We start from the raw sequence: 9,889 nt of genomic DNA on the forward strand, positions 1-9,889 counted from the left end.
TTGACCCTCTTTGAGGTGGAGCTATTGAGAAAATATATTTCTTCCTTTCTTTCTTCTTCACTTCTTTCCAAAAGCCAGTGATGATTTGTTTCAAGATGTCTTTTTGCATTCCACATTCTACTTACTACTGTTTCATAACACAATAAGAATAATTTGCCTTTTCTCTTAATAGCGCCATACTTCTCAATCTATTTATTTTGAAAGCTTCAACCATTTTCTTTATCACTCCATCCTGATTATATTTTGAGGTTTCCCCCATAGCAGGACTAGGACATTAAAGGAAAAAAAATGTTCATATTACAAATCATGAATTTCACAGGAAATGAGAAATATTAAGGTGATCAAAACTCTGGCACTTGGCACTTAGCTTTGCCAAGGATGCAGACTTGTTCCATGGAATATTTTCCTTTGTCATCCAAAGAAACAAAGCAGGAAAACTTAAAAGTGATTGTGATTGAGCTCCACCAAAACCAGCCTCCCAAAAAATATATTTTCAGGCTATAACTACTTAGAATGTGTTTTTTTTAACCTTGTGTTCTTTCAAACTGGTTATTTTAGGTGGATCTGTATGTTGTATATCTAAAAAGCTAAATATAAAGAATATTTGTGATGTCAGAATGGGGCATATAGTTTTCAGAAAGAGGAAGTTGACATGTCAAAAGACACATTTCTTTTTTTCCCCTTGGCTGTCCCTTTTTTCAATCTCATATGCTTTGTAAGGTCAGTCTGGTCTTTCCCTGTGTTGGGGTACTTGCATCCCATTTTACAGAACTTTAAAAATTGTATTTTTCAGTTAACCATAGAACTCTTAAGGAAAGTATGTTAAAACTCCTGTGATATATACAGCGCATATTGAATTGTTGCAGATTATCTATTTCTCTAAAAGTAACAGAGAGGGAACAGTTAAATCCACATGATTTAAAGAGTGCCAGTCATTTAACTATGGTTGATCTCACTCGCAATTAAACATTTCAAAGCATAATGGTTTGTAAACAGCTTGTGAACAGAGCAAGTGCCTCAGGCCTTGTTTCTGAAGTATTCATTGCTGTTTGAAATGATTAGTTCAAAAGTGCAAATAGTCCTCGACTTATGACCACAATTAGGCCCAAAATTTCTATCGCTAAGTGTGCTTATCAAATAGTTGCAAAAGATGATTAAATGACCCTGGGACACTGCAATCATCATAAATACCGGGCAGTTGCAAGTGTCCAAATTTTGATCATGTGACTGTGGGGATGCTGCAACAGTAAATTTGAAAAATGATCATAAGTCACTTTTTGGTGCCGTTGTAACTTAGGTCACTAAGTGAATGGTTGAAAGTCGAGGATTATCTGTATTCACTGTTGTTTGAAATGCTACAATACTTTGTGAAATAAACCTTTACCAGCCCCACGTACCACTCAGGGGAAAAAAAAAATGCCTATGGAAGACAGCTCCAGGTTACAAGAGGACTTCATTCCGGAAACTTCGAAAAATACTCCTGCATGGGCATTGCAGCCTCTGAAAAATACTGGAAAGCGTATGTGCTTTTTGGAAGCTCCAGAGGCCACTTGAGAGCCTGGCTCCCTTGTGCAACTTCCAAAAGGTCTGAAGGCTGTCCCAAGGGTAGGCCTCGTTCCCATGTGGCCTCTGCAGCTTCAGAAAACTGAGGCAAAATGAGGCGTGCTGGCATGTCACTGAAAATAATGTGGCTCATCACACGTAACATGCATGTCACAGTTTCACCATCACTGGTCTAGGAGGTGATACAGTAGTCAATAATTAAAAAAACATACCACAATGCACCAAAGGCGCTTTTTTCATGAGGCAACTGGACTTTCTTGCTTTTCTTTAGGGAGACATTTCGCTTCTCATCCAAGAAGCTTCTTCAGCTCCGACTGGATGGTGGGGCCATCCAGTCAGAGCTGAAGAAACTTCTTGAATGAGAAGCGAAACATCATCTAAGAAAAACAAGAAAATTCAGTTGCCTTTTGAAAAAGCATCTTTGGGACAACCATGTCCTGGATGACTGACTGTGTCAAGGTTCCAAGTAATATACCTATGGCGAACAAAACATTGAGGCAGGTAGATTCCTCAAAGAATAGTTTTATTTGGATATATTATATTGGCACATTTCTGGTGAAAACCGACTCTGATGGTTCACCTAGGTTTTCCACCTCCCCAAACTATCAGTCACATGGTCCAATGAAGGCGCTGTCTGGTTGCCTGATGACATCACTTCTCCTTCCTCTGACTAGGTGTGAGAATGTCCTTGGTTCTCAAGAGAAAGTATTTTGTTTTGGCTACAAAACCCCAGCTATCTCTATTCCCTACCCCTCCGCTCCAGTGTAGCAACACTGACGCTCCAAGATGGCTTTGGTCAGGTTCAAGGTTGACAGACTGAGAATCTCCATAGACATTTAGCTATATCACAGCGCAAATTCAACCCTGCATTTTAGGCACATTTTACTTTCCTTGAATAGTTGAGAGTTTTATGTTCTTCGCTCCATGCTTTTACTGCACTCAAACGATGAAGTTGATTGCAGTGATGGGAATTCTGCAGTGTATCACTGGAGGTGACAAAATGCTATTTAAAGTGAAAGAAAGTTGAGCCGCCCCCCACCCCCACCCCCACCCCGATTGATGAGGAGGATATGTTTTCTCCTTGATGTAGAAAAACAGCCTGGTTCAGATCTGATTTAGGCCCTGCCGTCTCGTGCCATCTCTTGCAGTGATCAAACTGGAGACAACCAAGGGTCTCAGCACTTTAAAGACTATCAGAAGGATCATGGTTTATGGATTTACTTCATTGGAAGCAGAGAGTAAAAACGGGCAGGAATTTCCCAGGAATACTGCACTGGATGAATCAAATGGCAACCTGTAAAAGTGTTGTGGCCCGTCAGCGGCCTGTGCAGATTGTAGCTGATTCTGACGAGGAGGCTGGTGTGGTGCTGCGCCAGCAGCCTGTGCAGCTGGTGCTCAAGTCAGACAGTGAGGAGGCTGGAGAAGATGTGCCAGAGGCAAGGATTCAGCCAGGGCCTTCAGAACCTCCAGAAGCTCCTTTAAGTGAAGAGGACGAAGAGGAGGAGCCTCTTCTCAATGCACGGGCGCGCAGAGCTGCCAAAAGGCAGGAGTGGCTCCTCAGGAGGAGGTCTCCTCAAGAGTAAGGCTTCGGGCTAATTGGCCACTCCCTTAGCCTATTTAAGGAGGAACGTTGATTGCAGCAAGCTGTAGGGAACAACTTTAGTTCACTCTCCTTCGCATTTGGATTCTCTGCAAAATTGCTTCTGGGCTTTCTGCCAACCCTAGTAAGACTGTGATTACCTTATCTTAGTATTCTTGTAGGCTGTTAAGAAAATATTAACAGCCTTTGTTTGAAAAAGGGTAAAATAAGCTTTGTATAGACTTTGTGTGTGCTGCATTCTTTGGGGTCTGTAGCTGGAGCAGAACAAAAAGTGTATGTGATGAGAGAAACCTGCTGTAAGTATTTAAGACATCGCTGGAGCCTGCACCATTTTTTCCTACTAAAGATTAAACTACCTCTGTGAAAACAGTTACGTAGGAAGTGAGTCACGAATTGGTTGATTGCTTGTCTGCTTCCTCAAAATTCAGTCTAAATGTGTCCGGACAAGCTTTCCTGTTGAGGTCTGCTCTGCATTGCCTCTATCTACACCTGGCATTCCAGTTGTGGAAGTGGCCTGAAATGAGAGTGGGTGGGACCTGATTTGCAAGTAACATTCCCCTATTGCTTGTCAGCTGCTTCATAGCTGTCAGAATTGAATGCTGTAAGTGTGGGTGCTTAACAAATGTTTTCGCCTTGACTTTTCTGCCCGTTCCTCAACCTTATGTCATACATAATGTGAACTGTAAACAGAATACAGGAAGTCCTCAACTTATGACCACAACCGAGCCCAAAATTTCTATTGCTAAGTGGGACAGTTGTTAAGGGGGCTTTGCACCGTTTTACGATCTTTCATAATGTCGTTAAGTGAACCACTGCAGCTGTTAATAACATGGTTGTTAAATGAATCTGGCTTCCCCACTGACTTTGCTTGTCAAAAGGTGATCACATTACCCCAAGACATTGCAACCGTTGTAAATATGAGTCGCCAAGCGTCCAAATTTTGATCACGTGACCATAGGGATGCTGCAATGGTCGTAAGTGTGAAAAACTGTCGTCCTGTTTTTAGCGCCATTGTAACTTTGAACAGTCACTAAACAAATGCTTGTTAAGTCAAGGACTACCTGTAATTTATAAAATTGTATAGGCTGGCCAGTTTCCAGCATCATGGGTGGTTTATACTTGTTAAAACATTTTAAAACAAAGAACAATACAGGAACAGCATAAGACCAAAGAATGATGGCAAGAAAATAAGGGAATAGAAGGAAGAAAGGGGTGTCAGTTGTTTTCCCCAAAGCCCTGGGCAAGGAGCCAGGTGTTTAAGCCCTTTTGAAACATTAGAGGTGTGGGAACCATTCAAATTGGGGAGGGGGGAAATCTTATTCTAGAGGGCAGGCACTGCTAGAAAGTGTGCTTCTGGGATCCAGACAGATGGCATTGTTTAATTGATGGAATGTAGAATGTACCAACCCTGCCAGTCAAGAATAATATATTGTACACGTACTAAATTACATTTGCCAAAAAAAGTGATTGATGGATGTGTTTTCCCACTCCCCATCAGCAATTTTTAAGGTAGAGGAACTTGGAAAAAAAAAAAAACTGATCTAAACCCAGCCCCAGTCTTCTCCGAGATGCTGTGATCCTCCTGTTGACTAACTGGACTAATTTAAGGAGAATTAACTTTAAGGAGAGAGAATATTTATATAGCAGTATAGCAGTGGTGGGTGTCAAAATTTTTTACTACCGGTTCTGTGGGTGTGGCTTGGTGGGCGTGGCATGGCTTGGTGGGCGTGGCATGGGAAGGATACTGTAAAATCTCCATTCCCACCCCACTCCAGGGGAAGGTTACTGCAAAATCCCCATTTCCTTCCGATCAGCTGGGACGCGGGAGGCAGAGAATAGATGCGAGTGGGTCCAGTCAGAATTTTTACTACGAAAAATTTCTGCTAGCGGTTCTCCAGAACTGGTCAGAACCTGCTGAAACCCACCTCTGCAGCATAGGGTTTAATTGACAAGACAACATATGATCTGGATACACTGCATTGTGAACTTGAAGGCTTATAAAATAGACCTTGTAAGTTTGTTTGTATGTATATTCCTCTTAGACAGGGCTCTTTTTAAGGAATTAAATGTTTCCTAAAGTATGACAACCTGCTTTTTAAATCCTATATATATCCTCTGCTGAATGAAATTCACACACATTGGCAAATTTGGAGGACAAATTAGTGCATTTCCTTCCGCTATCTCAGCTGTAAATTGTGATAGCAACAATGGCTTTACAAGTTAAAGATACACAAAATATCTCCATCTGATACGACCCCCTAAACATTCCCTTGAGTTCCTTTAATTCAAGCTTCTCATTTATATGCGTATGCTGCATATGGAGAGAGAATAGAATATGGAAGATTGCACTCACATAGAGCCATTTTTTCATCTTGTTGTCTGGGAATTTTTCCCAAGATTTCTTGACAACCACATTGGAAAAGGTGGATCCATTGTGAAAGATGCTAATGTAATATCAGAATACATTTTAAATACAGCTCCTGGGATGTGGTTTTTGTGGTTTCTGCTTAAGATGGGTGAAATTTTGCCAGTAAACCCTCAACCTCCCAAGTTCTGATGGGAATTGCTGGGTGGAATAGAGCATTGCAAAACTACATACAGCCTGTTTGGTATAGTGGTTAGGTACTAGCTTAGAAACCACAAGACTCTTGAATTCTAGTCTGCCTTAGGCATAAAAGCCAGTTAGGTGACTTTGGGCCAGTAACTCTCCTTCAGTCCAACCCACCTTATAGGGATGTTGTGGGGAAAATAGTAGGAAGAAGTATTAGGTATATTCACCACGTTGAGTTATAATAAAAATCATAAAAAATGGGGATAAAAATGTAAAAATAAAACTACAGACATCTTAAGCTTCAATAAATAAAGAATGATTATAATGGAGGAATTATTTAAATATCTAAACAATGTCTTGCTTCTTGAACATAAAGGGTATTTCTGTTACAATATTTAAATGGTCATTAATCATTTGGTCAGGCGGGAAAGACAGGACCACATGTGAAATTCCAATTGAACTATGCACAGGAATCTACTTAACTAATGGTTAGCACTATTTTGGGCTTAGATAAGGGTCAATGGCGTTGGACGTGGTCTTTTTGTGGCTACGTATTGACTGTAGGCTGATTGCTCTTTTGACTCTGCCCTCGGGTTCTGCTACTCCTTTTTTCTTGCATGTGGCTTCCAATTGACCAGGAATGGGAGACTTTTTTTAAAAAAAATTGATTTATATGCCACCCTTCTCCGGAGACTCAGGGCGGCTTACAGTGCGTTAAGCAATAACCTTCATACTTTTGTATATTTTATACAAAGTCATCTTATTGTCCCCACAAATTGGGTCCTCATTTTACCTACCTCAGAAAGGATGGAAGGCTGAGTCAACCTTGAGCCTGGTGAGATTCGAACTTACAGTAATTGCAGACAGCTGGTGTTAATCACAATGCTTTTAGTCTGCTGAACCACCAGACTTCTGTGGTTGAGGTAGAAAAGTGTTAATATAATGGCTGATCTTTGCTAAATACGTTCAGGCTGCATTGAAGAGAAACGAGCTGTGTAGACATCTTTGAACTTTGGGATTCAGAGAAGACTCCCGAGAATACCACCAACACCCAACAAAACAAACAATGGACCATTAAACAAATCAACCTGAGTTCTCACTTGAAGCACAAATGACCAAGTTGAATTATCCCACTTTTGACATATTATATGTAGACCAGCTCTCCGGAAAAGGCTGTAATGCTGAGGTAGGAAAGCAAAGAGGTTGGACTCGGTTATAGTGGCAAGGAATGCATGAAAGAATGGATTAGGAATAGATCATTACAGAGAAAATCGATGTGGTTGCTAAGAGTCAGAAACGACTTGATGGCATACCATCAATCAAAGGAAAGCCACATTGAATCAGTCATATTCTGCTGCAGGCTGATTATCACATTTAATCCAAGTGCCACAGTGATATTGTAATATTCCCTAAAACAAATAGAGTGAGGAATCATCAGACACAGATCTGGACAACAACTTTAGTCCAAGCAAATAAATGGTACTTTTAAGTCTACCTACCATTCAAGTTTTTACTTGTTTAACTGCTGGTTGGCAGAGGTTGCTTTTTTTTTTCCAGAAAACGATTGCCCCAACAACAATGGAGGCATTTTTTAAATGGAATGCCCTAGTGCCCCAAATACACGAGTGTGAATGTTTCTCCTCTTGCTGCTTTGATGTAGCTTTCTTTTTTTCTTTTTGTCTATCACGTGACTCCTGTATTTTTCAGTTGTGGGAATGGAAGTTCCCTATAGCATGTTGAGTGGCCATTCCAGGAAGTGCAACGCCAACATTTCCTGAGGATGTCAGGTATCAGTTTGAGATATACCGGTAGTAGTGCATTTCTTTGTTGTGGTTGGCTGATTTTGACCCAAATGTAAAATGTTAACAAGGAACAGGGTTATTATTAAATGATTAAATTATAGTGCCTTGCAGTGCCATGTTAATGATGGTTCTGGATGCTCTCATCTGAGCATGAAGGACAGCAATGCAGCTTAATGGGCTTCCTAAAAGTCAGGTAGTCCTTGGCTTATGACTGGTTGCTTAACGACCGTTTGAAGTTACAATGGAGCCTAAAAAAGCTACTTACGAGCTGCATCCAAAGTTCTGTAACACCCCCGTTACGTCATGTGACATGAGCACATTTTGGATGCTCAACAAACATCCTGCATTTACAGCTGTTTGCAGCATCCTAAGGTCATTTGATCACCATTTATGATACTTTTGCTGGAAACCGGTCTTTACTTCTGGTTTCTGGGAAACAAAACACCCCATAGTGAATAATGGGTTCACATAACAACTGCCCAAGGCAGAACTAGAACTCATGGTCCCCTCATTTCTCTCCTGATGCCTTATAACTCTTACAGCAAACTGGCTCTCTACTGGCTGCTTATTCAGGTACCAACCAGCCCAACTCAGCTTGGCTTTTGTGAAGAGCAGCCACCCAGGCAAGCGGCTGTCATCTGCTGTGACTTTTGAAGGCCTCTGGCTAGATAATTTGGTGCAGATAAGCAAGGCAGTGGATTAAGTTGTAAACCTGCAATCCTATCTGCATTTACTTGTAGGTGAGCTGCAATGTAATCCACCTGTTGACAGGATTATTTATGGTTGTCAAAATGCCTGATGCAATTTTTCTTATTCTGAACTCTTACTGTTCGAATGAGAATACTATGGATGCCGGCTTGTGTAGCTGAGCACAGCGCTGTCTGTTTTGTGCTTACCGGTTTCAAAAGTCAGGTTAGAGCATTATTTCTCAACCTTGGCAATTTTAAGATAGGTGGACTTCAACTCCCAGAATTCCTCAGCCAGCATGCTGGCCACAGGAGTCTGGGAGTTGGAGTCCACCATCTGAAAGTTACCCATGTTGAGAAACACTAGGTTAGGGATAGACAGCGAGAGAAAGAGAAGGAACCCTGGTTTTGACACTTTCGTTCTTTCCGTTTCATGATTTAAAGCACTATCTAGCAATTGAGTCAAGAGAGCTCACTCCCTGATCAGTAAGTAAAAGACTGGCTTTTTACTCCGATTTTCGTACAAACCCAAATGGCTGCTCCATTAGTCCCTTCTGTGATGATACAGAATAACAGAGTTGGAAGGGATCTTGTAGGTCATCTAGTCCAACCCACTGCCCAAGCAGGAGACCCTACACCATTTTTGACCAATGGCAGTCCAGTCTTCTTTTTTTTTTTTTGAAATCTTCCAGTGATGGAGCTCCCACAACTTCTGAAGGCAAAGCTGTTCCATTGGTTGATTGTTCTCATTGTCAGAAAATTTCTCCTTATTTCTAGGCTGAATCTCTCTTTGATCAATTTCCATCCATTATTTCCTTGTCTGTCCTTCAGGTTCTTTGGAAACTTTGACCCCTTCCTCTCTGTGGCAGCCCCTCAAATATTGGAACACTGCTATCATGTCTCCCCTGGTCCTTCTCTTCACTAGACTAGCCATGCCAAGTTCCTGCAACTGTTCATCCTATGTTTTAGTCTCCAGTCCCCTCATCACCTTGGTTGCTCTTCTCTGCACTCTTTATAGAGTCTCAACATCTTTTTTATAGTGTGGTGACCAAAACTGGATGCAGTACTCTAGGTGTGGTCTTACTAAGGCTTTATAGAGTGGTATTAGTACCTCACATGATCTTGATTGAATGATAACTGTGGTTCATCTGCTATGGCAATAGAAACTTCCCAAAACATTTGTGGTGCATTAAATAAGCCGGGTGTGGTGTGTTAAGAAGGCTTATTACAAGAAAGTTGTTTAATGTGGAAGATCCCTAAGTCTCCATTTCGTGCTTTTTGTGGGCAGGTTTTGGCAGCTGCCCGCATCTGTCAATTTTCTGGAATGGCAGCTTGAAGATTGGACTTTAATAACTTTCAGGCATCAGATAGTACGGTCCCATGTGATTTATTTCAAATTTACTGGGTTCGGGGGAGGGAGCTTAAATCAACCTTCCCCCCCCCCAGGGGTGAAATCCAGCAGGTTCTAACAGGTTCTGGAGAACAGGTAGCAGAAATTTTGAGTAGTTCGGAGAACTGGCAAATACCACCTCTGGCTGGCCCCCTGAGTGGGGTGGGAATGGAGATTTTGCAATATCTTTCTCCCAGGAGGGGAGGGAATGGAGACTTTGCAATATCCTTCCCCTGCCACGCCCACCAAGCCACGCCCACAGAACCGGTAGGCAAAAATTTTTGGATTTCACCCCCA

The sequence above is a fragment of the Pituophis catenifer genome, unplaced genomic scaffold, assembly GCF_029215685.1.
Source record: "Pituophis catenifer annectens isolate HBS135680 unplaced genomic scaffold, rPitCat1.0.hap2 SCAF_2, whole genome shotgun sequence".
Classification (NCBI taxonomy): domain Eukaryota; kingdom Metazoa; phylum Chordata; class Lepidosauria; order Squamata; family Colubridae; genus Pituophis; species Pituophis catenifer.